Consider the following 26,954-nt stretch of genomic DNA (forward strand, 5'->3'; position numbering starts at 1 on the left):
GACTAGAAGAGGAAGCTATTGTTTGCTGAATCTCACTATTTCCCAGGCTCGGCAGTCACATGGGCCTTCTCACTGATCCCCGAACAGAGATATAGGTCTTCTCTAAGGTTCACACAGCTTTTCTTAAGTGTTTGAGTTGATATCATACATCTCTGAACCATGTGTACTGTCTTTGTTTGTTTTGTACTGCTTTAACAGAATACCACAAACTGCATAATTTATGAATAAAATAAATCTAATTTTTATAATTCTAGAGGCCAGGAAGTCTGATAGCAAGGTGCCAGCATCTGGCAAGGCCTTCTTGCTGCATCATCCCATGGCAGAAGGTGAATGGGCAAGAGACAGCAAGAGAGCAGGAGGGCTGAACTCACTTTCATAATAAACCCACTCTCTCAAGAATGGGTACCCACTTCTGCTATAACAACATGAATCCTCTCACAAGGGCAGAACCCTCATGATCTAATCACCTCTTAAAGATCCCACCTCTCAACAATGTTGCTTTGGGGATTAAGTTTCCAACACATGAATGTTGGGGGACACAATTGAACCATGGCATGTCTAAAGATAATTCTGTACCATCAAGAGGTAAGAATGTTCTAGGTAACCAGAAAGCCAATCCAAACATTTCCTTCATCTTGATAAAGTTGCAGAAGTCTGGCTGTTCAGTGTTCTCTGAAGAAGGACTTACATGCTGGGTCTTCCTTCCAGAACAGACTGAGCTACTCTGCAAATCTCAGCAAAGCCTGCACTAGAGAAATGTCTACCTACTTTTAGCACTCATGCCTCAATTATAGTCTCCCATATGAACCTCTGCAACAGAAGTTAAGGTGACAGTGTTTATCCTCAGAAATCTGTAGAAGACAATATTGACTTGCACACACTGAAAGAAAGGGAAAAGTGGCTCCGATAATAGAACTGAGTATATACACTCTAACAACCACTGCTCAGAGACAACGTAGACTCTGAATCTGTGTGCGTGAATCCTGTGAAGACCTAAGCTATTCACTTAGCAGCCACAGAGACCACCACTAGGAATGGGGCACTAGTCCGCAAGGGTGAGGACTCTAAGGGCATGAACTGGTCATATTCATTTCGAGGCTTTGACAAGCCTCTCCTGATGAGCCCTGAAGTAGCCTAAAATTACATCTAGCCTTTAGGGAATACCTCATCGTCTGAGAAGACATTGAAAAATTTCTAACATAGAGAAATGAAACAGTCTGTAATTATTAGGGACCCTGAGCCTATGGGTCCTGACCCTGACCCTGACTCCTCCATGCAGTAAGAGTCATATGAGGGCTGGATTGACTGAGTCCATTAACTGTAAGTGATCACTGATTAGTCTCCTCCAAAGCAGACCATGGAAAGTCTTACCCAGACACAGCTATTTACAGAGGTGGTCAGTATATAGCAGGCTTCATTTGCACTGGAATTATAAACGTGACCCATATACATAAGTGCTCCAATCTCACCCTTCACCTCTCACTCCCACTGACTGCAAATTTTCCCCAGAATCTCCCTTCCAGATATAACTAAATATTTCTAGAATAATTACATAGGCTACAAGAATATCCCCTAGAACCTAAACTTTACTTCTCCCCAAAACTTCTCTTCTAAACTATACAAGCTGGAGAGAAGCTTTGGGTCACATAAAACAGGGCAATGCCCACATCCCCAGCTCTTGCTGCTGCATTTCTCCTAACAGCCCACCCGTTGCTGCCTACATCACTGTCAGCTTCCCCAGAGCGGCAACTGTGCTGCCAGCGGTTTCGTTCATGTTGTTGTCCTTTTCACAGCACTCGCTGCAATGGGAACCTACTGTCCTTCCTGGCCCACTCTTTTGGGTGGGAGACAGGCTCACTGTTGTGCTTCTGAGCCCCTAGTGACATGGTTCTTATCTTTACATCACAGCTTCTCCCCCAGGATACTGCATCAGTGGTTACAAATTGGGGTTGGGGGGCAGGAATGCCTTCAAGTGGAACACTGACCTTCACTCCCGCCCACATCCAGGTGTGCTGCACTGGAGTCGTCCTGCATATGTGGCGATTCTTTTTTCTTTTCTTTTCTTTTCTTTTTTGAGATGGAGTTTTGTTCTTGTCCCCCAGGCTGGAGCACAGTGACACGATCTCGGCTCACTGCAACCTCCTCCTCCCAGGTTCAAGTGATTCTCCTGCCTCAGCCTCCGAGTAGCTGGGATTACAGATGCCCACCACCATACCCAGCTAATTTTGTATTTTTAGTAAAGATGGGGTTTTGCCATTTTGGTCAGGCTGGTCTTGAACTCCTGACCTCAGATGATCCTCCTGCCTCAGCCTCCCAAAGTGCGGGGATTACAGGCATAAGCCACCACTCCCAGCTGATTCTCTTGAAATCCCAGTGACATCCCTCTTATGTCGAGCGTCCTTCAGTGCCTTCAGGTCAGTTATGCAAGTAACGCCCATGGAGAGCCAGACACTGCCATAGATGATGAGGACAAAATGTTCACAAGGCCCCCAAGGTCCCTCCTCCACTCTATTGGAGGGAGGTAGACATATATATGTAAACATAACAGTAGGCAATATAACTTTAAAAATGTTTTTCCTAAACGTGAATTATGGTAAGAAGGACTAATGAAGATTTGGAAGGAGGGCGGAAGGCCTATCTGAGGAGCACACCTAAAAGATTGGAATCAAATGCCACATGAAGATATAGGGCAAGAGCAGAGGAACTGCAGGTGCAAAGACTGAGAGAGAAATGAGATTTGTGCAATGGATGGCAAGAGAAGAGCAGGGAGGCTGAGTCCAAGGCACAGGGAGAAAGTCACAGGATGAGGAGAGACAAGTGGAAAGGGCCCTGCAGGCGTGGTGAGGTGTGTGGATTTCCTTCTCATCGCAAAGGACTCTGGTGGATTTTAGGCTGATAGCAACTTGATCTGATTTTACTTTTAAAAGATCACTGGCTTCTATGCAGAGAATGGACTGAAGGAAACCAGGAAAACCAGCTTTAGTTAGGAAAATGGTGCATTTAAGGATGACAGTGACCTGGCCCATGACTTCCTCCTCAATATCTGTGAGTTCTGAAGCAAGATCAAGTGGGCACACCCAACCCATGCCACACTGTTTCACCTTGCTTTCTCCTGTTCCTGACAAGGGGGATGCATTTACATTTTGGACACAGTGGCCCTCATGGCCAAGTTCCATCCACACCTCTCAGCTCTCTGGATGAGAGTGTTCACACCCACCACATTGCACAGTCCTGGAAGAGGAAACTTCAGTGTTTTGGATTCCCATAGTGTGACCTAGAATGGTGGGGATGGTGTGTCTCCTTGGCATTGCTGCTGCATCCCCCTAGGGCAAGGGTACAGCCGTGGAAAGGTGGCTCTGGGCCTTCTGCAGCACAGGGCCCAGGTCTAAGAACAGTGGCAACCCAAACAAGGACTGCAATTTACTGTCATTGGCAGGATGTATTTTGAGGTTGAGGCATCCACTGTGTTGAAGGCCTGAATACCCATTAGATAGGTCCATCTCTGAGTAACAATTGAAGAGACGTTCCGATGCTCCTCAAAGAGATTCTGCGTTCCATAAAAACTGAAGAATATGCATAGATACCTGTGTTAAGTACAATTGAATATCTCATGACATTAAAATCTTATCTGAACATATTTTCTTATTTAAGATAATTGCCTGTCTGGAGCTCACCCTCTGCAAAATCTTTCATATCATCAGTCAAATATTACAAAAATGTTTTCTCCCAGAATTCATTTAGCAAGCATTGGACATAAACAGTGTCATCTTTATTTTACAGATGCAACAAGTGATGATTCAAAAAGATTAAGCAACAGAAGAATTTACTATGTAAGTCTAGACCTCCAAGGTGCACAGTTCTACCTTTACAGCCTTTGGAGGCCTCAAAAGAGCTTACAAATCCAACAGCTCATCTCTAACTCTTCCCCATATTCCAAACCAGATCCCAAAGACTGAGAGAATAATGTCAAATCTCAGAGTAAAGACTATTGCTCTCCCTCCCAGTTCTTACTGTGCAGCTTAACAACTGCTCAGTTCCTTCCTGGCTTCACATAGACATACACAGACACACACACACACACACACACACACACACACACACACACACCCCATGGCTACAGAGTGTGGTTTCTTTGTAATTTATTTTCTTTATGTGGGAAGCGAGTACTGTTATGTTTTGCCATTTTGAGAAGGATATATAAAGATACGCTCTGCATCTCAGAGTGGCTGGATTGGAGGGCAAGGTTAGAAATAGAGGTTAAAGTACGTGTGTTGCTGGAGGAAAAGCATATTTTTACGTTCCCTTTTTCTACTTGGCAAGCAGATGGCTGGAACCTTCTATGAGTGCCAGGAAGAAACAGCTGGCAAATCAAAACATACTGCAAGTGGTTAGAAGTGCTTATGAGCATTTGGAAGAAACAACAATTTTGAAAGAGGGGAAAAGTTCAAGCCATACTTAACATGCAGAGATGAGCTTAAAGCAGGAAGCTGGAATGCTACAGAAACTGAGCAAAGACAGGATCCAGCATGAATTGCCAACCCTCCTCAAAAGGTACCTGCCTCAGTAGGATGCAATGGCTATAATGCACCTGAAAGGAAAGGTAATTCAGAGAAAATGAGGAAGAGAGTAAGAGAGGGAGAGAGACCAAGAAGATAGGGAGCAACTAACAGGAGATCAGTAGGAAAAGAGCAGAGCCAGAGAATCAGGTTGATGAGTGGGAAGAACAAAGGAGAAATGTTTGAAGATGCCTCCCCACTGGAGAGGTCAGTTCATCTCTGAATTCTGGAATTCTCATTTGTTTTCATAGTCCTTTGACATGACTTTCCCTTTGAGCATTTAAAGCCAAACAGTTGGTCCCCAGCACCTCCTGGTGTTTTGCATTGAAAGAGAACATGATGTTGACAAACAGGACTGAATACAAGGATCCTCAAAGCTTTTTCTGAATGGGGCTGACTCCTAAACTAAAGTTGTGAGCAAACAGGTAAAACACTTCCCAGGCTCACTCACACCCACAGCAGTTTCATGGGCAGGTACTCAGGATGGTGGGAGCCTCCCACAATTCACAAGGGAGGAGTTCAAATTACTAGAGAAGTGTACATCATGACTAGCATCAGATACGCTTGGAATCCTTACACCAGGCTGTCTGTGTGTGTGACAATGGACTGGTCACTTATACTCTGGGGGCCTTGGTTGCCTCCTTTGGAATATGGGGATAACAACACCCACCTCATAGTTTGACATGGGAATTAAGTGAGAAAAAACAATCAAATGATCAAACAAACTGTTCTGCACACTTGGGGATGTTCCATTAATTTCAAAAACTATTTCACTGATGACCTTAGAAAATAGTCATGGCCATGACAGTGATAAACCTATAACAGATAATTACTACTTCACATTACTCTGTGATTGACAGTTGCCATATATGGTCATTAGTATTTCCATTTATTTTTTTCCTATTTTTATATAAATAAATGTTTCCTTTTCTCTAATATACAAGGGTAGGTCAAACATCTAAAATGTTTATGTCAAAGGCTCTAAAAAATAGTATTACTACTTTGGATATTTTGATGAAATTTGGCCAAGGCAGATAAGGTAATTCAAATATCTACTGCATAATCAGAAACTATTCAACAGCCTGCGCAGAGAAATAATGTAAAATGACCAAACAAACATACAAGATGACTTGGATTCCATATAATTGTCCAGTAAACTTGAGAAATATATTTACACTTTTGGTGTCTGAATAAGTTCATTTATAAAGTATGCACTAGGTGGACGAAAGATCTCTTCTAACCTAGGAAAATTCCTTGCTGTATGTGGGACCTGAGCTTTCTTTGCTGATTAGATCCCAAGCAAATTTATATAGGAAATCTGTTGTGTTTTCCAGCGTTACTAGATTTCTTCCTTGACCCCTTCTCACTTCCAACCTCATCCGTACTGCCTTCTGAAGACCTAAGCTTTCCCACTATGGCTCCCTTCAGAATTCTCTCTAGTCAGATTGGAGAAGGTCCTAAACTGAACCTTCCTCTGATCACATTAACTTTATTTAGACTCTTTCCCATTTGTTAAGTTTCCTATTAAGATTGTAGACAAGGCAGAGATGAGAATCAAGATGTAAGTGTTAAAGTGAGGAATCATTTGAAGGCAGATCTGAACTGACCTGCCGTCCACTGCTCTAAGTGCAGGTCCAGCCCAGATGCCTTGGAGATCATTGGCCGACTCCACTGCTCCCAACATTTTAGTACCTCTGCAGCTTCAAGGACAACATTTTGGAAGTAGAAGTCGTTGGAGGAAAAGTCTATATTGTAAAGACCTAATACCTAAGTATCATGAAAATTAATATATTTGATTTTCAGCCATCTGGCCTAATTTTTTTTTCTGTCTACATTCAAAAAAAAAAAAAAAACACAGATTTTTTAATGGTTAGAAGGCTCTTCTTTATATCAAATTAGAGCTTATCTTCCACTATTTTTAATCTTTTGGTCCTAGATCTACCCACTGGAGTAGCTCTCTCTCCCAAACTGTTTTCTGCTTTAACACATACCACATGTGCAACAGACTTCTCTGGGAGTAAAATTGCCATGATTATTAATGATGTACCCAAAATGACTGCACATTTGAGCCGCTCTACTAAAAGATCAGAGGTGATGTACACACAGTTCCTAGCACAATAGCTTGTTTCACTCTTTAAGAAAACATGTTCATGCATTCTTCCATCCATCCTTTCATTAACATGTGTTTATTGATTGCCTCCTATAGGCAGGGACCGTTCTAGTGCTAAGGATCATCATCAGTGGTCAAAACAAACAAACAAACACACCAGCAAGCAAACTCTTGTCCTCGGGAAAGGAAAGTGATACCTTAAATATAGTATTGATTGTTCTCTACTTTGTAAAATACTTGTATAGTCTGTGCAAACAAATCTCTGAACTGTGGTTAGGGAGTGCTCTGGAGGGGCTTATGAAACAATGTTCACCTCTTTTTCTGTCTAATATTGTTTCAGATGGTGAAAATGCCTATCATGTTCCCCTTTGCCTTCTCCCACTTTATTTCTCTTTGACCTGCCTTGAAAATCTCTCGCTTTACTAGTTGTTCATCTTGAAGCCCACATTTTTGTCAGAATGAAAAATGAAGTTCATATGTTAGTGAAAGATTGGGAGAAATAAGAAAATCAAGTGTTTGAAGTTCTTCAGAAGCTGAAGGAAAGAGCCAGGAATGAGAGTGGGAGAAGAAAAAGGACAGTGGATTGGGTGAAGTGAGTTAAATAAGGGTGGGAAAGAGTTTTGCTCTGGTCCAGTTCCCACCACACATCCAGCTGTGACATCATCCAGTCCTGGAGAGCTATTAGACTGTGGTCTGATGAGTTAAGGATTCTGAAATGGGGGATTAAGCAGCTGTGAGTTGAGGTTTCTAGATGCTATCACCTTGGGCACCAAAGTAACAAGTGGTGATACAAGATCCAGCATGGGTAAAAATGAGACTTTAGGTTACAACATTGTCAACATATGGGGGAAACCATTTATTAGCACAGTGCTTTGTGTGGATCACATGAACCACACACCACATACATTTCACCCCTTAAATGAAATAATAATTGGTAGGGAAAGGTGGAAGTAGAAGAATGATCATCTCATAAAAGCATTTTATAGTTTGGGCCTTAGGAGAACAAGAAGCCTACCATCTTGGGAACTACGGGAATTATTTGGTTGGGTCGGGGAAAGGATTATACTTTCACTAAGAAAAAGAAGTAAAATGAGCCATGTTTGAAGGTTTAAAGAGGTAGAGTGAAATAGCTCTCAGCCATCTTTCTATGCCCACTACAGTCACAGCAGCAACATACAGTGCATAGTGTTAATGTTGGCTTTGCAGGAAAGGTGGGAGGAGGAGACACCCCACGTGGGGTTAATTACACCCCACGTGGGGTTAATTGCACCACATATATAATTGCAAATCCAGACCCTCTCTGTTTCTGCAGGCTGAATTGCTCCCTGAAAGCGATGCTTTTAAGAGTCAGCAATGCTGGACAATTTATTTACAGTAATATAGGGATTCCAGATGGTGCAATGCAAAGGAATAGGAAGAAAATGAGCCATTGAAGACATCCAGGTGCAGTGATGCATGCCTGTAATCCTAGGCTTTGGGGAAGCCAAGGCAGAGAGATCACTTGAGCCCAAGAGTTCAAGACTAGCCTGGGAGTGATAGTGAGACCCTGTCTCTACAATTTTTTTTAATTAGCCAGCATAGTGGCACATGCTTTTGGTACCAGCTACTTGAGATGCTGAAGTGGGAAGATCGTTTGAGCCCAGGATGTTGAGGCTGCAATGAGCTGTGATCCTGCCACTGCACCATAGCCTGAGCAACAGAGCAAAACCCTGTCTCAAATTAAATTAAATTTAATAAATAAATAAAAACAATGTGGGCAGAAATGGATAATGTCAAGAAATGAAGTGTGGAGAGATTGACAGGTCTCTGTAGGTGCAAGTTCAACTTCAATGTGAATTTCACACAAAATCCCAGTTGTTGACACAGTATCACAAGGCAGTATCCATTTGATGAAAAAAAGTTTGCAGCAGCAATATTTGTGTGAAGAGTTATAACTGCAGACAGCATAAGATACATTATTTATAGTTTAACTTTTAGCAACTTCCAAAATTAAATAGAATTTGTTTAGTCTCATCCAATTTACCCCCATCCCAAGAATCATGAGCTTAATGTAGGGCTTTTATTTCCCCTGAATGTAAAACCAAAGTGTCTGAGCTCATCTAAAGTGAGTTCGCTCTTGCTATGGGGACTAGAAATCCAAAACCTTGGAGCCATCCTCTGAAATCACTTACAATTTTGTTCTGTGTTTCTTGTTTCCTGTTATTTGCTTAGGTTGACTTCTAGTAGCTACCTCCACCAGGACCAAGCTAGTGATAATTTACAATAATCCAGTGTTGTTAGTTGCTAACAGATTGTGCCTTGTAGGCCTCTAAGATATTTAGCTAAAAAACCATCAGGAAAGCAACTGAAACCAATTCTCCACTGACATATTCTTGCCCATAACTATAAAAACTGGCAATCTTTATGGTTTTAACAGTCACTCTACCCACTCATTTTCACCTTTTCCACATCCATTATTAGTTCTGAAGACAGAATAATCTTAATGTCTAGATCATCTCCATTTAAGCTTCTCCCATGCTATTGGGTGTCATGGTTATACCCCTGGTCTTCCCACTTTCTTCTGGAGCACGTCTGATGTGTCAGGACAGGGGAGACCACACGATTTCACATCCTTCCTTTCAGCTCTCTGAACTCTGTGCTTTCTTCCTTCATGATAAAGCCAATCAACTTGGAGACTCACTTTTAGCTTCTGCTATTTGTCCCAAGATTACATCTTTCAAAAGTCTTTTTAACTTTAATGTATGTCTATAACTATGCTTTATTTCTCTCTCAGTTCCAGTTTCTTAATGCTTCTTTAAATATTCCAAATTCAACAGACATTTGTGTGATTGATTTGGGGTAATGGAAAAGCACAAAGATATGATTCTGAGAAATGTTTATTTTACAATGTGATCATGTGTTATGATGGCCTTGGGCTTGCAAGTGGAAACTACAAGGGCATGGAACCTGACTAGAGTACTAATAACAGCCCCAAGACCTCAGGCGTGGGGCAAAGCCTTTCAGGACTTAGTATCTTATCTGAAAAACCGGAGTAATGTTACTCAACTTCTTTTGGGGCTGTGTGTGCTACACACAACATCTAGCATAAGCCAGTGCTCATGAGCCACATGCACATTAAAAATTATATTATCTGAATTCCTTCCATTGGTTATATATTTTATATTGGCAATTTCCTCAACTTTCTTCTTTGAGGTTAAACACTGTAAACCTATACACTTTATCCTCTACTCATTCTAATTGCATATCTTTGTGGAATGCCTTCTGCTTTTCTCTTACTACCTAAATGAGTCATCCATCAAGGTTGCCCATGGGATTCGTATTGCAAAACTATATGAAGATTTCTTAGCCTTCATCTCATTCACCCCACCAGCGGCATTTGACAGTGGATCAATCTTTCCTACCTGAAATTTTTGTTTCACTTGACAACTGGGACACCACTCTTTTTATTTTCCTCCACCTAGTTTACTGGGATTCTGCAATTAAGATTTTTCTCTAGTAAACTTTTACTTTTGCCTTATTTTTTCGACAACTAAATTAATACTTTTGTTTATGTTAACCTCTTGAGTTTTTTGGTATATATGAAATGTCAATAAATTTCATAAATTTAACAAATATATGTATTTATAACCACAATTATGGACAATTACTTCATACAGCTTTAATTAACAATGAGCCTTATTGACTTTGTCCCTGGACTTATTTGCTAATAGTAGGATAAATTCAGCATGATTACCAAGACATATAAAACTTAGTATCAAAGCTATGCCAAAAAATAAAAAAGAAAGAGAATACTCCAATTATTAAATCATGTTAAACACATGTGATCTTAGTTTATCATGGAACAACTGCTTTGGCCAAAATGAAAACAAAAAATATTTAAAGATAAAAAAATGATAATAATTTCAGGCTAAGATTGTAAGGATGGCATCAGATAAAAAATGTTTTTATTCCCATATTTAAGGATATATTGGTTTAAGAAATGCTGGCTGAGTATAACAAAGAAACACCAAAATTTCAGTGGCCAAACCCCATTACATCGTATCAGTTTTTTAATTCATTTATAAGTCCATTATAGGTCCTCTTGGTCGACAGTCAGCCTTCTGTAGAGTAACTACAGAATCCAGTTTGTTTCCATCATGTGGATCTGTCATCTCCCATATGTGACATCTAAGATTTCTGTGCTCAAGAGCATCAAGACAAAAGAAAGAAAGAAAGAAAGAAACATAGAAGTGATAGCAACATCAATTCTTGTTAAACCCAGTCCAAATCCATACCTAACTGCAAGAGCGGTCAGGACATGACTATAGATGACCAAGATAAAAGAGTAGGCCGGGTGTGGTGGCTCATGCCTGTTATCCCAGGACTTTGGGAGGCCAAGGCAAGTGGATCACCTGACGTCAGGAGTTTGAGATCATCCTGGCCAATATGTTGAAACTCTATCTCTACTAAAAATACAAGAATTAGCCAGGCATAATGGTGAATGCCTGTAATCCCAGCTACTCAGTGTTTCATTTTGGGGGTCAAACACAGGAGGCTGAGGCAGGAGAATAGCTTGGGTAATAGAGCAAGACTCCGTTTCAAAAAAAAGAAAAGATAAAAGAGTAAATGCCTTTGCAAACAGCTATGCAATGTCCTAATCTACCTCACGCATCCCCAGCTACTTATGTTTACCTTCTTACCACACACAGAAATTTCCCATCCTTTCCCCATGTGAGAGAGTACACAGTTATACCCAGTCACTGCATGGAGCTTAAGATCTAGAATTTCCAGGTGTTGTAGATTCTTCTCTGCTGCTCCCAATGCAGGTCCTCGTGGTGTGACGACCTGTGAACCAATGTACACCAAAACATTGGTGTAGCAGGGAGAGGAATCCGAATGAAGATTCCATCGTAAAAGGAAAATAAATCAGAGACAGCATTACAGTATTTACAGTTGGCAGAATTATAATTTCCTGTGGGGCAGTTATGAGAAAGGCACTGTCCTGCGAATGGGAAGGGTTCCTGACAAGACTCTTGATTCTGCCTTCTGAAGGAACCCTCGTGTCCATTGTCCTCTTGGCTCCCATGCCTGGGAAGTTCTCCTTCAGCCAGCTATCCTACATGGGCTCATCGGAAGGGGCAGCAAGGAGGGCACCCTCACTTGGGGATGCAAGGTTTTCACAACCCACTTCCTGGTGGTGGAGAGAGGATGCAGAGTTGTTTTGAACCTCAAATAATAAATTATTTTGCTTGCTTTACTTGTGTAGAGGCTCCTGGATCTTTTTTTTTTTTTTTTTTTTTTGTAAGTTCACGTCCACAGGAATGAGGATTCTTTAGCAGCACAATTTTCTCAAACACTTTGTGATTTTCTGATTCATTTGCTTGTAGTTGGTATTAATTTTGTGTACCAGTAAACTTAATTACTATTTTTGCTTTGTTTTTTTCTAAACATAGCCTCAGATCTACTTTTCTCTGCCCTTCTCTCTCTCTCTGTCTGTTCATCTCTATCTCTGTCTTTCTTGATCCTAAATAGTATTCACCTTAAAGGCATCTAAAAAATATACTTGAAAGGAAATAACACACCCATATTCTAATCTCTGCTATAAGATCCAATTTTTTAAACCAAGATTTTCTTTTTTGTCACTCAAAGCCTTGTTTAGTCTTTATCTTATGAATAGGATTCCAGAAACAGTTAACCTTTCCAGTGTATAGCCCCTTGATCTTTGGACCCCTCATTTTCTTTGATCTCTGCTTGGCATGCCATCTATTTTTGTCTAAACTTTTTCTTTTTTACAATTCTATGCTAAGGGGACCTAACAATAGTCAAAGTGCATGCACTGGCTCTTTCCCACTCCTTCACTTAAGGCTGCAGGTTTATCAGGCATAGGGTCCACTTGCCAAGTTATTGCAGGCTACAGCTTAACAAAATATGCTTCCACTGCACCACATTGTTCATTGAGGTTCCAACCTATGAAGTCATTTGAGCTCAGTGCTAACATAGATTTGCTAGGACAATGCCAAAGACTTTAGCTCTATGCTAAAGCAGAAACACACTACAAAATATCATTTTCTAATTTAGTTTAAAAGTATTAAAATGACCCCCAAAACGTATTGGTGTATACAGAAATGGAGAGTAGATACAAAGTGTGTGGTTGTGTTAGATTCCTATGGCTGCTGTAGTAAATTACTGCATACGTACTAGCTTATAATGACACAGATTTGTTAGCTTATAGTTGTAGGGGTCCAAAGCCCAAAATAGGTCTCACTGGGCTAAAATCACTGTGTCAGCAGGGCTATATTCCCTCTGAAGTCTTCAGGGAAAATGGTCATTGCCTTTTTTAGCTTCCAGAGGCTGCCTACATTTCTTGACTTGTGGCCTCTGTTCCATCATCAAGGCCATCAGTGGCCAGTAAGTCTTTCTTACTCACTCTGTTGTGGTCACTTATGTCTCCGTCTTCCACTACAATAACTCTAATGATTAAATTGGATCCAATTAGATAATCCAGGACAATCTCCACACCACAGTATCAGCAAATTAGCAATCTTGAGTGCCTCTGCAACCTTTACTCTGCTTTCTCATGCAACCTGACATATTCACAGATTCTAAAAATTAGAATGTGAACGTCATTTGGAGGGGAGGGGCTTTATTCCATCTAGTGGCAAAAGAAGTCTCTATCAACTTTTGTACCCCTACCCCGTTTTCTGTATGTGATTTTCCGTTTTACCGTGAGTGTCCCAGTAAGAAGAGAAATGCTGAGATTGAGCGGTTTCTATAAGCCATATCTGGAAGCGAAGCAAGTCATTTCTGGGCAGATTCATTGGCTAGAACTCAGTCACAAAAAGGCAATTAACAAACTCTTATAGAAGCTTGAATAGTTAATCTCACTATTTTTATTAACAGAATAGCACACATATGTAGTGAACAGCCAGTCAGGCCGTGTCACATGAGTCAAGGTATTGATGTACAGAAGCTGAAGATAACAGAAGAGCACAATGTAGTATAAAATATTAATTTAATAAAATCAAGGTTTCTAAATATATTGCTATGCTTACTTCACATTGTAATATGATAGGAAAAGGTCATGAAGATATTTTTATTTCAACCATGCAAAGGTTCAAAGGTTTCTTCATTACAAACTCCTGGGAAGAGGCATGGGACATAGAGATGAGTTAGTAATCTTCCTTTTACACGATCCTGTCTTCTGTTTTGAAATTACATCATTCTTTCTGCCATAATATGCAGGCCATCAGTCACATATGTAGCAGACATTTTTAAATTTTAAAAACTTCTTTTAATCTGTGTCTGTAAGTTGTGTAAAATGTGAGAAATAAATGGCATTTTGTAAACCCCCGTCTCCACTAAAAATACAAAAAAAAAAAAAAAACTATCTGGGTGTGGTGGCAGGCACCTGTAATGCCAGGTACTCGGAAGACTGAGGCAGGAGAATGGCTTGAACCCGAGAGGTAGAGGTGGAGGTGAGCTGATATAGCGCCATTGCACTCCAGCCTGGGCAACAAGAGTGAAACTCCATCTCAAAAAAAAAAAAAAAGCTATCTTTTGAAGGTGGGAGGTAGAGTTGGAGACAATGTCATGGATCTGAACTGAGGCAACAGAAATGTTGATAGACAAATGAGTGGAAAAACTGCAATGGCATTAACACGGCTTATTTGCTTATTGGTTAAAGAAGAATAAGCTTTAAAAAGAAGGGCTAGAAAATGATGCCCAGACCTCTTGCTTGGATGAAAGGTTTGAGAGGATCTGCCAATGGTAGAAAAAGAAGGAAGGTTTGGAGTGGAGTGGGCGAGGTGGGAAGAAAGAGACTGAAGAGCAATTTGGACATGGTAACATGGTTACGAAGCATTCAGGTGGAAATTTGTAATTGAAGATTGGGATTGCACCTCAGTAAAGAAATCTGAGCTGGACATATGTGGATGACTAATTTGTAATCATCCTCACTGAATTTTCTTTCAAGAATGATGATTGATTATGCTTAGTTTTTCATACAATTTAACACAACTTATTATGCATATCTCATAGCGCCCCATCTGTGCCCTCTGCCACTGCAACAACTGGGCCATTCATTTCAAGGCTCTGTGTCAACTGCTTTGACCATCTTCCCCAGAGCACTTCTCAGATAGGTCAGTCATGTAAACGTGTTTGCCTGATTATCTTTCAACTGCCTCATTCCTTCTGCTTTCTTGGCCCATTGAGGTAGCTCCCATTGGTCAGGAATAAATCCATAGCTTATCCTGTTTCCTTTTTTTCATTCTGGAAAAGTCTCTTGGCATGTTTCAAAAATTGTGACTCACAGTGAAAAAGGGTTTTGCTTTGTTTTGAAGAGACACTGTCTTTTAAGTTTATCAAACTTGATTCTGTTTTCCATCCCTTAACATGTATGGGGCATGTAAAGAGTAAAAGAGAACAAGGAAACACTCATGAATCTTGACAGTACCTGTGATATGGTCTGTATATTTGTCCCTGACCAGCTCTCATGTTGAATTATTATCCCCATTGCTGGAGGTGGGCCTGGTGGGAGGTGTTTGGATCATGGGGGCAGATCCCTCACGGCATCCCTTCTGCTCTCTTTGTGATAGTGAGTTCTCTAGAGATCTGATCATGTAAAAGTGTGTGGGACCTCCCCTCCACACTCACTCGCTTGCTCCTGCTTTCGCCATGTGGCACACCTGCTCCCCTTTTGCCTTCTGTCATGATTATAAACTTCCTGAGACCTCCCCAGAAGCTGAACAGATGCTAGCGCCATGTTTCCTGTAAATCTTGCAGAAGTGTGAGCCAATTAAACCTATTTTCTTTACAAATTACCTAGTCTCAAGTATTTCTTTATAAAAATGCAAGAACAGCCTAATACATCCTGCAATAGCTGAAACCTATAAACACAGAGAGTCAAGTTTATGTAACTTGGATCCAGTTACTTTTACAATGTAGAGCAGCCAATTTGAGAAGTGATTCCAGGAGCAGACAGTTGGATTCAGACTGTCACTATTGAGCTTTCCTACACAGATACAAATGACCCTGATGCTTACATCTTTCAGACTAAAAGGCTGCTCAGTATGACTCATGAAAGGACATTAAGTAGTACCTCTGCCTTACACTTGGTCTTTGGACCACTACAACTCAAAATAATCATTTATTCTTCTCTTCAGCTCATCAATAATTAGCACACCCCTTCAAGTTATGTATATAAAAAAGAGAATGATTATATAAAATCAAAGCAGAACTGTGCCCTTTAATGCCATTCTGATTAAACCTTTCTTTCTGGGAGAGCAGAGGAGAGGAATCAAAGAATATAAGTTTACTGTTGTGCTTAAAATGAAGATGTACAGTTCAAATTCTATCTTAGGAAGCTGAAATTCAAAAGCTGAATTTAAAGAATTGATTTAAAAGCAGGTAGCTTTCAATTGAAATAATGGTCTTCACACTAGTTAAAAATATTTTCAAAATCCCATTTATTTGTATTTGAAAATGTAAAAATATTATAGGGAAAAGAACTTAAAAATTATTGATTGGCCAAACCACCTAGCCTGTTATTGCTCTCCATCCACTCCCACCAAAGGATTTGAGTACATCCCATGCTGGGAATTTTGTTGCTTATAAGATGAGAACATATTTGAAACTTTTGACTCCTAGAAATGTCTTTCTTCTATTTAACTGAAATCTGTACTTGCATACTCCACGTTTGTCTTATTTCTGTTTCTTTATGAACACAACACCATTTTGTGAAATTCATATTTGGTATTATGTATCAAAACTGCTTAATAATCTTAGAAATGTGAAGGTGTTTCTTTTCAGTCAATTCTGTCACATTTTATTGTGTTAAGACACAAAATATTTTGACCTTTAAGAGTAACATCCAGAAGATATCCAATTATTATTGCAATGCCTAGAAAAACACAGAGGTGTATTAGATATACATAAAATACATAGAAAAATGAGAAAATATGAAGCTGAGTCAGAAAAAGTAATTGAATGTAAGAGAGAGGAAAATGAGTAGGTGGGCCATTGATTGAATGTGCAGTGGAAAATCTGCAGCAAGTTAGTAACTATGTGTTATTGTAATTATGTTTTCATGATAATGTGAAGAAAAAGGAAAGATGCTGAAAGTCTGTCTCAATATGATAAGGCTAACTAAGAGGATTTAATTTAAGGTAAGATCACTTAAATATTCTGCTTAATAGGCACCAATCTTTTTAAAGCACTTTACATATGTTAACTCATTTATTCTTCACAGCAATCCCACAAGGCAGGTTCTGTTATTATTCCTTTTTAAAGATCAGGAAAATGAGATATATAGTTGTTAATAACTTGTCCAAGGTTATACAGCAGGTGAGGGACAAAATGAGGTCCTAAGTCCTGGCATTCCCCTTAAAAGGCCATGGTTTTTAATTACTGTGAGTCAGTGAGAGCGACTCTGCTGGTGGCAGCTATTGCAGTTACCAATAACAAGGCAGTATGGTGTCTTGGAGGTGGAGATAGATTGTTTATGCTCTTGAAGTCTAGAGGCAGCATTTTTGAAGAATCCTGGTCAAAACCTTTATAAGATTAGACCACGATGAGTTCATAGTTAGGGTAATGGTATAATTAATTGCCCCAAATAGGGCATTTTTGAGGGTGAATAGGACATACTGAAAATTAAATTAGAATAAAGGTACCAAGAACTTTTCCTGGCAAATCAGGATAAATAAATATAAAACATTTTTCCCAGAATTCATATATTATAGAGCAAGACCCCATCAAATAAATTAAAGTTTCTGATGTTAAGAAGAATTAGGACTAAGAGACAGATGGTTTTTCCGTTGATGTGATTTTTTTTCCTCTGTCATTTATCTTCTGTAAAACAATAACATTTACCTTACATCAGCTCATGCATTTGAAAAAGGGCATATCAACATTGAAATACAATAGGCTGGCATAAGCCCTGAAATGTGCTTGCCATCAGAGTAACTGGTGGTTTTTCCCCGAGGCAGATTTTGAGTTGTTTTTAAACATTGCCATGGCTGTAACCTTGGGTCATTTATCTTCTTACATTGTACCTTGTCATTTGAACATCCATCCACCTATGCATTCACATCCAATTTGAGTTTTGTCTGCCGCTAGAGTCACAGGAATTGTGCTTTGCAAAGCACAGTTTTCATCATTATAAGCAAAGATCATCTCCCCTTTCTCCCCCTCCCCCCAACAGTGGTCATCAGATAATAGGAATTTTGTTAAAGTCATCTGGTGGTGCATTTTAAGTCACTAGTTATATTTAACATAATAGAACAAACAATAGGATAAATTTCTACAGATTCATGAATGATTAACAAAAATAAACAATAAGGAAAATTTAGAATGATCAGGCTACAGGTCAAATATTGAAAAGAAAACATACCACTCTCTCTTATTTCTCTTTTTAAGACTGCTGGAAATTGACTGGTAGGTGCTTCTTCTTTTGTGCCCTTACCAATTTTGCTTCATTTTATTCACGGTTATCTATTCTAAAAATTCCACGTTAGGGATGAATGCATCTCACTAAGCACCATATGCTATTGGAGGAAAAGGAGAGTCTACATAGAAACCTAGAATCCCCAGGGAGGAAAGGCATGCTGGGAGAATCCCTGTTAGATGATGGTGCTGCCTTTTCCTGCTTAGTATATGCAGATGATCAATATTAAAGACAAAATCATTACAGGAACAATGATGAATACACATTCTGGATACAAATACAGTACTTCATCAGATCTGTGACTGGCAAATATTTCCTCCAACTCTATAGCTTGTCTTTTTATTCCTAAATAGTGTCTTTAACAGAGAAAACATTTGTAATTTGATATAACTTGAGTAAATTTTGGTAGTTGGTGGGAGTTTCTGTTTGTTTATTTTTTTAGACAAAGTCTCACTCACTGTCGCCTAGGCTAGAGTGCAGTGGTGTGATCTTGACTCACTGCAATCTCCAATTCCTGGGTTCAAGTGATTCCCTGGTCTCAGCCTCCTGAGTATCTGGGATTACAGGTGCACACCACCATGTCAGGCTAATTTTTGTATTTTTAGTAGAGATAGGGTTTCATCATATTGGCCAGGCTGTTCTCCAGCTCCTGGGCTCAAGTGATCCACCCATTTCTGCTCCCCAGAGTGCCGGGATTATAGGTGTGAACCACCATGCCCTGCCAAGTTTGTGTTTTTTTGAGAAACTAATTCATTTTATCAAAGTTGTCAAATTTATATGTGCAGAGGTGCTCACAGTGTTCTTATTACTTGAAGCTGAGTCAGCAAAAGTAAACCATTAAATGTATGAAAGAGGAAAATGAGTAGGTGGCCCATAGATTGAGTGTGATGGGTCTTTCAATGTCTGCTTTGTCTATAGTGGCATTGTCCTTTCATCCCTGATATTAGTAATGTGCCTTCTCTTCTCAGTTAGAAAAAAAAGACTTTATTTATTATTTCAAATAACCATATTAATTTCACTGATTTTCAGCACTCCTCTGAGTGTTTAGTTGCCTCTGCCAATCCTGAGCCAAAACAGGAGGTCTTCTCTGAAACTCTGTGCCACAATGCTCACCTCTGAGTTTCAGGCTGTGTTGAGTTCAGGTGGGAGATATTAGAGACACAGAGATAGAAAGAGAGGGGCAGAAAGGAGAAAGAAAATGGTAAGCTCATTTACAGTTTAATGGCTTCAAAGTCTGATGTTCTTCTGCAATTTGCTTGCTGGTATTTACATTACAATCTTCAAAGAGTTTCTCCAGGCTGCATACTATCCAGGTTTTATGACTGCATTCACTGGAAGATCAAGTGTGAAGCATACTCATTCCATCTCACCAAAAACGGGAACATGGCAGTAGTTTTTTAGTACCTATTTTCTACTGTAAAAACTAAGCTTTGTACCCATTATTGAGCAATAAGAAGAATCTCACAAGAAGCCTTATGTCATTGGTTGTCTGTTGGGATAGGACTGTAACAACAAGAAAATAAAACCCTGTGAGAGGGACTTAGAGCCTTAAATGTCCATTTCTCAGTTTTGGTTGAAATGACTTCCATTGCTCTTGCATGCATGGATTTTTATCCTCTGTTTATATCTTGTGAGATTTTTTCTTAAAGAATTTTGTTTTAATAAAATATCAAACCTAAAGACAAGTTTTGAGAATAATATAAAAAATTCTCAACTGCTATTTACTTCAACTTAGTAAACGTTAACATTTTTTTCCTCTTTTTCTCGTTTTATTCAATGGGTGATACTCGTTACTCTCATGACTTATTTCAACGTTCAAGATTTTCTTAATCCAGAGTGAACCCCATCATCCTGAAACTTTTTTCATTTTTGACATATTATTATTTTTTATTACATTCTCACTTTCTCACTATCAGAATATCACATGTACCCCGTAAATAGGCAGAACTATCCTATATCGATTTTTTTAAATGTCCCAGTTCCTAGAACTGAAATAAATCCCTTCTGCAGGGGGCTAAGACTTCTCTCAGAAGGAAATGTTATCTGGAAACCAAGATAGGAGTGTACATATTGTTACTGGGGGATCCCATTCATTTTTTTGTTTTGTTTTTTTTCTACATCAGATTAAACCTGGCTTGAAGCTTCCCTGACTAAATTTGAGAAAAACCAACTTTGGTTTATTTAGTGAACCTTAGTGATTTTCTCTTCTTCAATGGGCTTTTACCCTGGGGCTCATGCAGCCTGGGCCATAAAGGGAGAGCCCTGTGGCTCCTGTCACATGGCCACTGCTGTTTTTCCTCGTTGTGCAGATCCAAGTGGCCCAACACATTGGGCTGCTTTGCTAGCAACCTCATCCCTCCTGTGCTGAGCTCAGCTCTGGAGACCTATGTTGAGGTTTTAATGCTGGGGTCCCCAGGGCCCAGTGCTTACACACCCATGCTGCCATCCCCACCCTGGGCTGCTGCAGGAAGGGAGGCTCCAAACCCCCGGGCCTTGCTAGACCTGTTCCTAAGGCCTTTTAGCAGGCAGAGCAAGGGGGAAAAATATACACACTCATATACACAAATATACATATACATGTTTCTATGTGCACACATTTACATATCAAAACCATGACTTCATTCTCAGTCTCACCAAGGACAGTCAGTTCCACTCTAATTTATTTATTACTACCATTTATTCTCATCCTTTTCCTGTCAGTACCTTTCCAGCTGTGAAAACTCTCAACAATCTATTTGTTCAATCCTAAGAATTACTCACCAATAAAATTGTGAAAAACAACCTAAACACAGGAGTTCAAATTGAGTTAAAAGCTCTCTCTTCCTTTAATCTGGGAGATACACTTTGTTCAAAAGTTATTTGGGTTAATTGTTCTTTTATCACTTGTGTGTGATTGTTACTCAATTGAAATAAAATTATGCCCATTTATTTCTCTTTGTATTACATTTTGGTTCTATTTTTTTCCATTATTCTTGCTTTGTTTTTGTTAATATTTTTGTAGTGATGTTGTTTTGCTTTGTGTATCTAAAAATATTAATCTAGCTCCAAATGTCAAAACTCTACAAAAAGGTGTATTCAGAGAGATATACTCCATCTCTATCACCTAGTCCCTCTAGGTAAAAAAAATTTCAATAATTTCTGTATATATTTCCTGTTTTTCTTTTTTATAAAGATAAGCATGTGTATGTGTACAAATATCTATATTTAATATATACAATATATATTAATTAAACATATTTAATAAATACAATTATAATTCAAATAATAATTTAAATATAATTACATATGTTTAACAAATACATTCAATATATAATATACATTACATTTAAATTATTATTTTAATAGTAATTTCTTTTATGAAATAAATATTTTAAATATTATTTATTAAATTATATTTAAATTATTGTATTTAATTATTATAAAATATATAATAAACATATATTTAAATATATATTTAATGTGCATTATTATTATGTAATTAATATATGCATATATTTTGTAAATACTTTTTTAATGTTTGCTTTTACCATTTAACAACCTATTGTGTATATCATTCCATTTGAGTTCATAGAGATATTCCTCAATCTTTATTACATCTGTATATTTCATTGACAGATATACCATAATTTATTCAAATACTTTCCTATGTATATGGACATTTATGTTGGTTCCAGTATTTGCCATACAAAAGTTTGACATTTTACTTTAATGCAACCAAATTTGTTGATTTCATTGCTCCTGGGTTTTGAATCCAAATTAGATATATATTTTCTCTCAACCACAGTACTGATGAATACACACATATTTTCTTCTTGTACTTTTACTGGATACTTTATTTCTCTCTCCAGCTATCTGATCCACTTAGAGCAGGGTTTCTTAACCTTGACGCTACTAATATTTGAGGCAGGATGACCTTTGTTGTAGGGCTTATTCTGTGCATTATATTAATAGAATTTTATCAGTGTCTCCAGCCTTTACCCATAAGATGGTGGTAGCATCCCTCAGTTATAAAAATGTCTGCAGACATCACCATGTCCCTATGGAGGAAGATAGACAAAATGACCCATGTGAGAGCCACTGATTCGGAGTCTACATACTGTTAGTTGCAGACTGTTGTTCTATGTTTAAATACCTAGAAGGATTAGTAGTCCATTGTGATTTTTCCTTTCCAAAGGTTTTTTTTAACTTTTTTTTTTGTTTTTGCTTATTTGTATAGTTCAACGCAAAGCTTTCGTAGTATTTTGTATTGACGTTGTGTTAAATTTATAATTAACTAACTTAGAGACCACCAACAAGGAAAATTCAAATAGCTTACTTTAAAATGTAACTGCAAATAAATGCAATGAATACCAATAATATTAAGTTTAAATTTAAAAAATAAAACCAAATATATTATAAACCAATAAAACAAGTTATAGTGATTTAATTGAATAACAGAGATGCATACCTGAGCATAAGTTCTTCAAGTAGAAGAATAAAATGGTTTTTATTGGTTGACAATAAAGTAACCTTAGACTTAAGGAAAAAACTTACACCCTCAGTGACATATTTTTGAAATCAAACAGTACTATAAATTCCATATTTTGGGAACTTGTTCCTATAGAATACATATAGTTTATATATATATAGTGAGAGTCATATTATCTGGTAGAAAAGAAAAAATCCTAACCAAAATTGTGCGATTCTCATTATAGTTTGGTTTCAATAAGCCAGCTGAAGAATTTTCTGGAACCAATGCTACAGGGTCAAGTTATTTGATAAAGTCTATGAAATCATGGGGAAGGGATGAGGTTTTATATTCAGGTTGGCTTTTACTTACAGAGGTAAATGCTTATTATGATATTTATACCAAATCTTTCAATAGTCTCAAGTCCAAAATATATTCAGAAAGTTATATCAAAATACATTCAGTTTGTTCTAACAATAAAGAGGATGAAATTCATCAAAACCAATTGTTTGCTCTCTTAGGTTCAATTTTGCAGTTATCAGAATGATTATTTATTTATTTATGTATTTATTTTTTGAGACAGGGTCTCACTCTGTCACCCAGGCTGGAGTGCAATGTTGCCATCTTGGCTTACTGCAAACTCCGCCTTCTAGGTTCTGGTGATCCTCCAAGTACCAGGGATCACAGGCATGCACCACCATGCCAGGTTAATTTTTATGTTTTAGTAGAGGCAGGGTTTCACCATCTTGGCAAGGTTGGTCTTGAACTCCTGGCCTCAAGTGATCCACCATCCTTGGCCTCCCAAATTGTTGGGATTACAAGCATGAGTCATGGGGCCAGCCTCAGAATTATTTTAATTCCTGTAATATAGCCTTATAAAAACAAATTTAAATCATTCAAATATTCTAACAAGATGTGCTGGGAATTGCCAATTTGCAAAAACCATCTCCCATAGTCAAGTTTATCTGCAACTTGTATCCCTTGAGAATGTTTCCGTTAAGGAAGCAGTAACCCTCTACATAAGCCAGTTGTTTGTAGACAGGGTACTTCTTTTCAGAAAGCTGACACAAGACCTTGGTTAAAAAGTAGCTTGCCTTTCTTCTTATTAATAGTTGTGCATAGACTAGCAAAGACTTGTATGTGTCTCCACAATTGTCCCCAGAGAATTGTGGTCTTACATTCAGTTCATAAACATGTTATGTTTATGGTGAAGTCAATACTAAGTTCAGAATTTTCTGCATCAAGTATGTGATTTGTTTGCTACTAAATATCTTTATTGACTTTTTAAAATTTTTGATAACTGATCCAAAAAACAAAAGATTGAAGGAGTTCACAGTATCAGTGCATTTATCAATTTTTATTGAGACATATTGACTTTGCTATACTTGTAATAAAAATATTGTTATTTTTCATTTGTGATGAGATCTATAACTCCACAACCAGCTGTGTCAAGGGGAGCAAAACCAATCATTTTGCATGCTTTGACCTTTATTACTTTGACCATTAGGAGTAGGTAAAATAAATGTCTCATATATTATTTCATTAACTTCTTTATTATTCAATAAATGAAATTTCCGGGGCTTTCACGTTTTCATCCTCTGTCCATCTGCTGATAAGTTTACAAGATCCACTTACTTTGCTTCAAACTTTGTGAGTTTTGAATTGTGTTCTTTCTACATTTCCAGTAACATTTGGGAATGGTCTATTTCCAGAAATTGTATTTCCAGAAATATTTAAACATAACTGGTAGATTTCATACCATTACTCATTTTTAAAATGTTTCAAATAAGCTGCATCATATTACCTGAGTTTTTTTTTTTTTTTCGTTGTGCTGGAACTTTTACAACAATAGTAGATATTTAAGTAAGCATTCATCTGCCTTTCCACATATTTATATAAAGTTATGGGAATTAATTTGTTAGATTCAGGCAATGATTTAAAAAACCTACTCTTTTGGTATTTTTAAAATGCAGCATTCAAACACTAATTTACATAGAGTTCAGCAGAAAAGGAAAGGCAGAAAGAGAAGTATGGAGGGAGGAAGAGAGCAAGGGAGGTAAGAGTGCACGACTGAGCCTGATGCATGATTTCTATATATACATACTTTAACCATTGAACAATTGCTGAATTCCACAGGCAAGTTGTTGGTATGTGTTGGAAAGGAATACAGCAAGGAATAAAAAATCATTGTTTGTGGGCCATGCACAGTGGCTCCCACCTGTAATCCCAGCACTTTGGGAGGCCAAGGCGGGCAGATCACAATGTCGGGAGTTCGAGACCAGCCTGGCCGATATGGTGAAACCCAGTTTCTACTAAAAATACAAAAATTAGCTGGATTGTTTGTGGGCCATGCACAGTGGCTCCCACCTGTAATCCCAGCACTTTGGGAGGCCAAGGCGGGCAGATCACAATGTCAGGAGTTCGAGACCAGCCTGGCCGATATGGTGAAACCCAGTTTCTACTAAAAATACAAAAATTAGCTGGCGTGGTGGTGGGCGCCTGTAGTTCCAGCTACTCAAAGGTTGAGGTTGGAGAATTGTTTGAACCTGGGAGTAGAAGCTTGCGGTGAGCCGAGATCATGCCACTGCACTCCAGCCTGGGCAACAGAATGAGACTCCATCTCAAAAGAAAAAAAATTATTATTTGTGAATGCGTACTACTGACCCATAGCATCCTTTCTAACTGTACTTCCTAAGAACTATGGCAGAAACTTTGGTGATTGAAGGTGAGTAAGATAAGGTTCATATGTTAAATAATTTTGTTGAAATTCCTTTAGCTGAAGAAAACATGGGTTGTTTTGAATTCAAGCCTGACTTCACAGACATGCTTACGCCCTAATTCTCTTAAGGAATATTCCTTATTTCCAGTTACATAAGGTGGTTAAGGAATAGTAATAAGTTTATGCACGTAGCAAAAAACTGTACAAACCCCAAGATAAAAAGTAATTCTAATTTCTGCTGCTTTTTTTTTTAAAAGTGTCTTTGTAGGCCATTAAAAAAAAACTAATACCATGCCAACTCTTAGGGCTAATTTGCATAAATTGTAGTAATGTAAGCCCTTGTGTTTCAGAAAAACAAAGAAGAATGTGCACTAACTCTTCCTAGCAACAAAAGTATTTTTAAGCTTTTCCCTTGCTGCCCTTTTCTCATTTCCCCCTAAGAAATAGTTGGAACTACAAAACTCCCTTTACTATTACTGTAGGATGTTGAGAAAAGATAAACTTGTGGAGAATGTGTGGAGGGAGTACAATGTCTGCTGGAGGCTGCTGATAAGTCCGGGCTTCAGAGCACTCACTAATTGGGTCCTTCCCGAGCTTCTTCCAGTCTGAAGACATTACACATTGCTCCTGCAGACAACTGCATCGTAATGAGTATCCTCGGGGTAGTGGTAGCCTATGTTCCCCCTAATTTCCCATTTTATCTTTTGCTCCATTTCTTTGGCCTCTGACTCCTATGGTGTTATAGGGACCTACCTCAGATAGCTGTTTATTTTCAAGCTTTATTTCTTTGTGAAAGAAATGCAATTGGATTATGGAAACCTGAGCAGAGGCCATCACAGTCTCAATGCAAGTGAAAAACCTGGCCCTGCAGTATAGGAATCCCAAAGCCAGACCCTGAAAACATCAGTCTGTTCCATCCAGTATCATGGGGAAATGTATTAATTTTATTAGGTGAGGAGCACAGGAGTATTTCGTATAATTTGATTAAAATAGTTATGACAATCTTGACCCATTTCCTCATCCATCAAAATTATTCTGGTCCTTCAAGTGCTGCTTCAAGGCGCAGCTCTTATAGAAGCATTTCTAGTGTAATTCACATCAGTTTCCCCTTGAATGAATCAGGATGGCATTAGTATGTGCACACTCATTCACAGATAGTTACCAATTCTATCATGGAGAAAATGAACTGAAAATAACAAAATAAATAACAAAAGCTACATCTAATTTTTAATAGGAGTTCCCTGTTACTATACATAGTTTGTTATTGTTTGTCAGTTACAACCAGAGCAGCGTCCCTGACCAGGGCCTCTTGTTAATCCGGTGAATTCCACGGGGCCCTCATTTTCCGTGTTGCTATATAAACTGCACAGTCCTCATTTGTGTTTACTTCATAAGCTTCTCTTTTTATGCTCATCACTTTCACCGCAGCACTGGTATAGCGCCTGGGTGCTCGCCCGTTGGGTGGGGGGTGTTGGGGTGGGGGAGGAAACTGAATAAATCCCTGGGGAATGAATCAATGCATGACCTTCTAATGACTTCATAATATTCTGTGAAATTTTTGCAGCATAACTCATCTAACTATTCTACTGTGTTTAGTGGGTTTTCTCTATTGTAGGGACATTATGGCATGTGTACATTTTGTGGTACGATGGGATCACAGAGTATCTTTTCTGCAGAGGCTCTTGTCTCCACTGGAATCTCTC

Source organism: Colobus angolensis, unplaced genomic scaffold (genome assembly GCF_000951035.1).
Source record: "Colobus angolensis palliatus isolate OR3802 unplaced genomic scaffold, Cang.pa_1.0 Scaffold268, whole genome shotgun sequence".
Taxonomy (NCBI): Eukaryota; Metazoa; Chordata; class Mammalia; order Primates; family Cercopithecidae; genus Colobus; species Colobus angolensis.